The sequence below is a fragment of the Vollenhovia emeryi genome, unplaced genomic scaffold (genome assembly GCF_000949405.1).
Source record: "Vollenhovia emeryi isolate VEMERY1.0 unplaced genomic scaffold, V.emery_V1.0 DF939214.1, whole genome shotgun sequence".
Lineage (NCBI taxonomy): Eukaryota > Metazoa > Arthropoda > Insecta > Hymenoptera > Formicidae > Vollenhovia > Vollenhovia emeryi.
This window is the reverse complement of record NW_011967152.1, coordinates 299,414-308,122: the sequence shown is the minus strand read 5'-3', so window position 1 is coordinate 308,122 and position 8,709 is coordinate 299,414. Positions and strand designations below refer to the sequence as shown.

The window sequence follows — 8,709 nt, the reverse complement described above, 5'->3', positions numbered from 1 at the left end:
AATTTACGAAAAACAGATTTTTCACATTTAATTTTATGATTTATGAATTAACTACGATCAGGTGCGTAATTATGCTCGCAGTAATCCTCCCCTTTTTGCCTTCTCTTTAAATTAATGCAAGCTCGATTTGTCCTCCATCTACTCTGGCCCTCCTCGCGGTGGAGAAACCGTACTGGATGTTCGTGCGCGCTGTCTCCCGGGTAAATTTACATTCCCGCGCTGGGGGGTGCTTGACCGGGCGTTTCTTGGGGAAAATAAAAATCGGTCTCAAGTATGGATGGCGGATCGGCGGAGCGTGACCACCTGTTCCCCCTTGGTGTTTCATTGTTGCCCGTAGCTGGCCGCGGCTCTTCGTGTTTCACGATGTTTCGCCGGATACCGTGCACACGGCTGTACGCTCCACTAACTGCGACGTCCGTCGCGATGTCTTTGCGCTTCGTGACCGCAGAGTGGGCGCTAGGGCAAAGGAAAACCAGTTCGGGCCAACGGTGCTAACGGGGATTTTTTGCAACTAATATTTGTAAGATAAAGACCCCTCGGATATCGCGAGAACTGCACGAGTGCCCGGCTTCCTGGCATTAATTCTAGCTGTTCCATTAAATGTACGATAATTTAAACTCGGCTATAAAACAAAGTTGCGGAAGATGTTTTGCCGCAAGCAATAAATAACGTAATACTAAGTGCTGTGAGCAATAAAACTTACTTAACGAGAGACACGACTCTCAAACTTACTTGTTAATCAATTAACTGTAATTAAGTGTGCAGCATTTTGATCGTTAGACTCACTGAATGTGCACTTAATGCTAGGTACGATAGATTCGCTCTCATCGGAAAATTCTTGTTTGCGGCTAAGCGATTGGTAACAGATCGGTGTCGACATCTAATTAATTAAATTTTGTGTACGCAAAATATCAAACACAAATAAGTGACTATTAGGAATACTCTTAAAAGTCGCCAGCAGTAATTAACAACATCAATGATTTTTATTGACCGTATCTGGCAATTAAAATTCTTATTGCGAAAAATATTACCCCAACCAGGATTCGAACCTGCACGGAAAGAACAATGTAGCTGCTGTAGCTAAAACTTAGCAAAATAGGGACAGCAAACCGTTTGCTGTCGCACCTAATACAATAGGCACAGTAGCAAAATATTGAGCTATCACAACTAAAATATTAGCTGTCCCTATTTTGCTAAGTTTTAGCTACAGCAGCTACATTGTTTTTTCCGTGTGGGACCTCCCTCAATCCGTCTTACCAGCTCGACCACTGGGGCTGTGTGCTGGGGGGAATACAGCCCCAGTGGTCGAGCTGGTAAGACGCCCGTCACAGATTGAGGGAGGTCCCAGGTTCGAATCCTGGTTGGGGTAATATTTTTCGCAATAAGAATTTTAATTTCCAGATACGGTCAATAAAAATCATTGCTGTTGACAAATAAGTGACTTATTTTAAATATTACACATAAGTCATATTTAAATAAATTATTTTATTATTTATTTCACTTGTGCAAAATAGCGATTCTCAGAGCCTTATGAATCATAAGGCTCTGACGTGAAATCACAATTCAAAGGAATAAAGGATATACGAGCCAAGACAGGATGCTAGTGTCTAAGTGATTTTAATTTGTAAATTTATTGCGAAAAATTTATCCCGGCCAGGGTTTGAATAAATTATATTATTTTTTGATAATTGTGACTTGGAAATGGTATACCTTCACGTTCACTTTTTAATTATGACCGTTATAATTTCTAATTAAAAAGAAGAAATATGTTCTAAAAGATATTATATTCGCAAGTTACTGAAACTGAGTTTTCCTGAAACCTTGCTTCGCGATTGGCACATCGCGAGAAACTTTTGATGGGGAAAAGCAGACAAAGCAGGCGCGTGTTTAATGTCGTATAAAATTACACGCTCCGCAGCGTTCGATTGCAAACGCGATCCGCGTTAAAGCAGAGTGTAACCTATATAAAAATTTAATACATTCTATATCCAATCAGCTACCAAGATATTTGTATACCAGCACGTATTATCTACTTAATCACTTTCGGTTATATTTCCGTGCGATTTTAATACCATCCTGTATCATAGAATACGAAAGATTGAATATGCTATCATACTAGAGAGAAAGAAAACTGTTAGGTAAGCAAATTGTAGTGAAAATTATAATTTCACTCGATCTTCCTTTGGATTTCGCTTAAATATAAATAATTCAAGTTAATTAAGAAATGTTGAAGGAAGTGTGCACGCATCTTCGTTTTCGAGACTTGAATTGTTCTACAGAATTTTAATAGAGCTATTTCCTGGAACAATTTCCTGGAACAATTTCCTGCGTATAAGACGGAAAAAGTTGATAGTCATTTTAATCCCATAAAAAAATTGTGAAACAAATATATTTATCTCGGTTATAAAATTGCGTGTACAAACCGAAAAACGTGAAATAAACGCGCGAGTAAACCGTGCAGTTGTTAATTTCACATCGCATAATCCAATTACAGGAAATCTCGGAATAAAATATTTTTTTACAATCCCCATTTACAAAAAAAAAACAATTATGAGCAACACGAGACAGAAAAATGCACGGCTTGCTAATTAGCATGCATTAATAAATCCATCGAATATATTATTCCCTTATTGCATAAACAATGTACATCGTATATCGATTGATACAAATTAGTCGGCGCGCAGTTCTATTTCGATTTCAGTCACGATATGTGACATTCGTGAAATACCGTTAGACTGTTTATTGCGATAAATATTACCACATTGCCTCGGTGGTCGAATTGGTGAGACGCCCGCCTAGTGAGAGGGAGGTCCAGGTTCAAACCCTGGCTAAGTTAAATTTTTCGCAATAAATATAAAAAATGAAATTCATTTTAACACTAAAGCCAACGGCGTACGACACTACTTTTCCTACTGGATCGCTTACGAGAACCAATCAGGATTTAGCTTTAACCCAGATAGCACATATAGTTCTATGAATATTCTTCTGGAGTGCAAGTATTCTTAATTTCAAAATATTCCAATCGAATATTCTATAAATATATATAGATTATTACAATTAGAAATCGTATATTCGTAACAAAGAAGAACGTTTCTAGAATATTCGTCGGGGGTGTCTTTGGAATATTCGTGCAGAATAATTTTTTAACATTCATCGAGTTTATGTATTGCACATTGTCTATTGTGTAATACACTTATCTTACGCAAAAGGCAGTGAAACCTGTGATCATACCATATATAACCGTCACGCTATATTCGATAGATTATTCTATCCACATTTAAAAAAGATTTATATAATAGTAGTGCCAGTCGAATGTTCTACGAACATAAGATAAATATACATATAAGAATGGCCTATGGAATATTCCTAATATTCTTGAAAAATATTCTTAAAATGTTCATAGGAGTGTCTTGTGCTATCTGGGAAGTTACTTGATCTAAACTCTGCGTCCTTATTGATTCTCGTAAGCAATCCAGTAGGACAAATAGTGTGCTTAGCATCCTGCCTTGGCTCTTATATTCTTTATTTCTTCGAGATGTGATTTCACGTCAGAGCCTTATGAATTTTATCGATTAATACGTCACCGCGAGCGTTCAGTCGCAGTTGGAGTCGACGCAGGACCATTTTGATTAGGGCTGTAACGATGCGCTACGCGATGCACCGGTGAACCAGAAGCACGCGGCGGGAGTGGCCGGCTAGTGTTGTCAATCGAATTCAACGTGATGCAACGTGAATGTCAACCGATGACGGAATGACACTCGGATATCGATTCGCTCGCTTCACGGTCGGCCTCCATTGTTTCGCCGTGCGCGGCCCCGGCATTTGTGCTGCCAGTCGCGACGAATTTGCATTAATGAGCGATTATGCGTGCACTGCATTTTATGAATATGGTTATGCGGAAACGTTTGATCGATTCATCCGCAGACGCGCGTCGAAATTGTAAGTGTTACGCGAGCTGAAAAAAATTGAACGCAGATACCACTCAGTCGATTTCCTTATAACAATGTAAATGATTAATGTGTCAAGGATAAGAGAAGCTCGGTGTCGTATTTATAGAATGTTAATTATCCTTGCAAAGTAATTTCGATGTGTATTAGCTACCCGACAGATCGAGCAATATTAATGAATGTTAAATAATTTTTAATTAGCAATAAATATTTAATTCAATAGTACACTTGATCAGCGATAAAAAAATAATCAATATCTTCCTGTGAAAAAAATTCCGACATGTTTATCGCACTTTTTCCCAATTACCTTTCTTGTTTAATTCAAGAAAAAATTTTATATTTTTCAAAGCGGATAATAATAATGAGACTTGTTTTATTTGTAAAGTTTGTTGTAATTTCCGACGTTTTTTTCTTGAGTTTCCGTCCTTAGATCAATCAAGTTTGGGGAACTTTTTCATTAAACGCCAAAAGAACTTTCCTCCGATTGGGAGCAGAAGCCGAATGCTCCTATATCGACCGTACTTCAGGCGAGGAAACGGCAATCGTTCGCTATTTTCCGGTTCGTTTGGTAACGCCACGCCAGGGAAACACATTACGTCACTCTCTAAAACGTTGTAATGATTATCCCCTTTATTGGCTGAAACGTCGAAGAAGCGCGCCCACCGCCTTCGTGTTTGTTCTCGACTGCCGCGGCGCACTGTTCCCGTTCCAGCTGCTAAATCCACGTTAAAGTTAGCCGAGCGGCAACGCTCGATCGCGAGTACGAGTGGCCGGTTAACTGCTCCAAAAGTTTCCGATTGTATACCACGTTTGAACAGGTGTCCTAAGCTTATGAAAGTCGATCGCGATGCCCCGTCTCTTTTCATCGAACAACAGCACTTGTACGTAGTTCAAGAAACGCTTCGCGTTTCTATCGAAAGGTCCGTAATTTTTAAAACTCGCTTCATCAATGTATCGAACTTGGCTGACTTCGAATAATGAGATTGCGATACAAAATATTAATAACTTTGATGAATAAATATTTCTGACCAGTCAAAATGCGTGAATCGAGGTACAGCCTAATATTGTGCAATATTTTACACGGAAAAACATGTTGTTGAATTAGAATGAAACAACGTTGTTTGAATTAAACATTGATGTCACGAGCTGCCACAAACATAAATCAATATTTGCTATGGATTTTAATTTTAAGCGTATCGATAGTTCTGTGCACTGCCGACAACTCGACGCGCAGTTTAAAGTCGAAAAATTGACGCGAAAATATCAGCATTAGACTGTTTACTGCGACATACATTACCACGTGCCTCAGTGGTCGAATTGGTGAGATGCCCGCCTACAGTGTAGGGAGGTCCAGGTTCAAACCCTGGCTGAGGTAACATCTTGTCGCAATAAATTTCTTTAATTAGAATTTGCCAGTTGTGTCGATTATTAATTTCCTACGTTGGTTAATTATTTACTGACGACAAGAAGTCTTTATTCTTGTTTAATTTTAAGCATTGAACTAAATATCTAAATTATTAAGACAACTATCTCACGTTTTTCATTAATACTGAAGTTGTTCCAACCATTCTATTCCGTGTATGTGCGCATCAAGTGTGAAAAAGTAAAAAGCGGAATCGCAATTTCCACGAATCTATTTAAGCGAAATGTTATCGGGATAATTGGATTTGGTGCTGAAAGCTAATTAATCCTTTATAGTTCTGTGGAATAATAGTTTCGCTGCATGCAGCCAATCGCAAATGACTGTTTGAATTGCGGTCTTAAACATCCATGCGAAATATTCATTGCTGAATTACGATTAAAGATACATTCATGGTCGCGACGGATGCTATCGCGTTATCAGATAATTACTGATATCGCGGGAACGTACTGCGCACGTGGCCTGATTTCTCCCGAATATGTCTTGGTTGTTCTAGTTTTTTTTTTAAACATCGTCCTGTTTGTCCGGTGCTTTTGTTGCCGAGGGCTCTAAGCGGATTGAATCATTTCGTAGACCCATCACGCCACGACGAGCCTTGCTTCAACGGTAGCATCGTGCGTAGATACGAGTATGAGTAACAGTGCGAATACGAGTGCCCAATTATCCAATAACGAATCACGGCCTTGTCTTGCGTTGCCGAACAATGACGTCCCATTATGCTCTCTTAGTTTGTTTGCTGTCGGTTGGGTACTGTTGCGCGAGAATGTTTGCTTCGGACACACTTGGGAAATACATCAAATCTTTTATGCAAATCGCACACAGAGAGAGAGAGAGAGAGAGAGAGAGAGAGAGAGAGAGAGAGAGAGAGAGAGAGAGAGAGAGAGATGTGCAGAATGTATCTCAGTTTCATATTAGTCTGCTCGTTCGTCTCTGATTGTGAGACAGCAATTGAAACTAATGTGGACAGTTTAAATATAAAACTTTCGATTCTGTACGCACATTGAATCAATGCATTTATATAATAATAGAAATATACTGTAGTTGTATTTTCTTATAACATGACCTGTAACATTATTTCAATTTTATTCCTGTCATGACGTTGGTACATCATCTGAGGACGAATCAATAAAAAGGAAACTTACATATCTCGCACATGCGTGTTCATATTATATAGCTTTATGAATCCAAACGTTAAAAAAATAAAAGTCTGAGAGATGAACTTTCAAATACAGAGTGTGTTAAAAGCAAATATTTTACGGAGATTTAGTATGCTCAAAAACAGGAAAGTGTTAATACCTAAATATGGGTCCGCAGAGAGTCGTTTCTGGGGTACTTTTGTTGTTTAAATTTCTTCAATTTTTATTTTTTTATTATTTCTATGATTACCGGGGTCAATGCTCCACGAAGAGGTATTCGCACAAATTAGATAAATATTGAATTATATAAGAAATATATAAAGACCATTTTTATGCTTTCGTTATATTTTTCGCGGAACGTAAATGGCATCTTTATTATCTGATATTTGTTATTGATAGCATAAAAAGATATTAGACATAAGAAGCATTGAAAAAAATGTATGATATATATATAAAATTCGCTCCTGTATATTATTCCCAACCCTTAAATATAAAAGATTTTAGTTTCGCCGATCTATTAGCACTGGACGCACTCGTGCATCTCTTTCTCCGCCACCGTCTCTTTCGCTTCTCTTTCGTGCCACTGCTAATTAGAAGTGCTACGGCGTAATACGATCTCCCATAAGGCCGGTATGTTCATTGTGTCACAGGCGAGTAACGTCACTCGCCTCGCGCGAAAGCAAATTGCAAAATAGCGATGGGGACCGCGAATTACCGTCACGAGAAGGGCATTGTTCGCGCGAGGCCGACATAACGACGTTTCTCCGTGGAAAATGTTCCCAGGATGTTTCCGCAGGCATGAATCGGGTGATTAATCGCGACGTGTCTCGTCATTGTCACTAGGTACCCTTTGTTTGATAATGCCTGACATTCGTGTTTATTGCCTCATCGGCGACCTCTGCCCGCTGGGTACATAAAGGGCAATTGGCAATTATAAATTGTTGAACAAGATTGTTAAAGTCAGCGCCGTAAATCATGATAAAGTCTATTTTCAGAGGAAATATTTAAGTATGTGCTTGATGGAAGGTTGGACGCTACGTTTAAAAATAAATAAAACAAACAGATTAATTTGTATATGTTAATTGATAGATAGTAATTGATAATCTATATTAATTAAATGATTTCGTAACAGTGCGAGATTGATAATTAAACGCCGTTTATTGGGACTGATATTAATATAAAGAACGACTTATTTTGCCTGTTTAGCACAATTTTTGAAAATATTTTGCAACTATATTCTACACGAGAATCGCAGACGTAGTTCCTCTTTAATCAATTTTAAGTTTGTTCTTTATGTAAAGTGGTGTTAAAGACATAAACAATTTTTTGTCGGTTGTGCTACGTTAGTGACACAAAGGAAAGTGTGGCATAGTCGACGAGCACGCAATGTCTGTGCGGAAACGGAGTTTCGTTTTTACGAAGTAGTGAAAGTTGAATTAATCGCAACACACAGTGGCTACAGCGCAATAAAAATCTGTACGTGGATAGTTTCAGCAAAGCTTTATTAATAGCCTGCGAATATTACGTACTCGTCACAATACTAATTTTTGTCTCGTTGATTAATTAACGTCTACCGTGGAGCTGCAAGCGCAATTTATTGTTTCCGCATAAAGTCCATTAAAATTACAATGCACGTTATATCCATTAAGCTCATGATGCATGTAAATTTATATGCACAAATAGCATAAAGAAATCGAATAAAAAAAATATATATATTAAACGTATAAAATTCATAACTTGTACATATAATTTAGTAACATTCGTAAATATTATATATTGGGCTGGCCAATAATTTCGCATGGTTTTTTTACGCGTAAGCGGACGACGATTCTTTTATAGAAGACAACAACTTTACTCAACAATGTATTGGCCGTTTTGTTCTCGAAATCAAAGCACATTCCGTTTAAGGAATTTTGAAAGGAACGAGACAGGTTGTAATCCGAAGGTCTGGTGAGTATGAAAAATGATAAGACATCTCAGTCCACACGGAGAAAAATTTTTCCTAAAATTTATCCCGAAAATCATGTAATCCTGGGACAACGTGGCACTTTGGAGGATTTTATGAGAGCTTTTTGAAATTTTACCATTTTACTAGAAAAATGTATTGTACTAATAATAAGTATAATTACGCTGTAAGTATAAGTGCCCTAAAAATCATGTCATCGTAACATTGTGGCATTTCAAAGAATTTTATGAGATGTGACCT

General features: G+C 37.9%; 1 protein-coding gene and 1 non-coding gene across 4 annotated transcripts in view; one reads left to right on the top strand and one right to left on the bottom strand.

Moving 5' to 3' along the window:
- The window catches only part of LOC105561028 (mucin-16), a 75,611-nt gene that overhangs the window by 31,114 nt on the left and 35,788 nt on the right, over positions 1-8,709 (bottom strand). The window lies entirely within an intron of this gene.
- Trnav-cac lies at positions 1,296-1,369 on the top strand. Its single transcript is given in 2 exon segments — positions 1,296-1,330; positions 1,336-1,369. It is a non-coding gene; the product is annotated as a tRNA-Val (tRNA).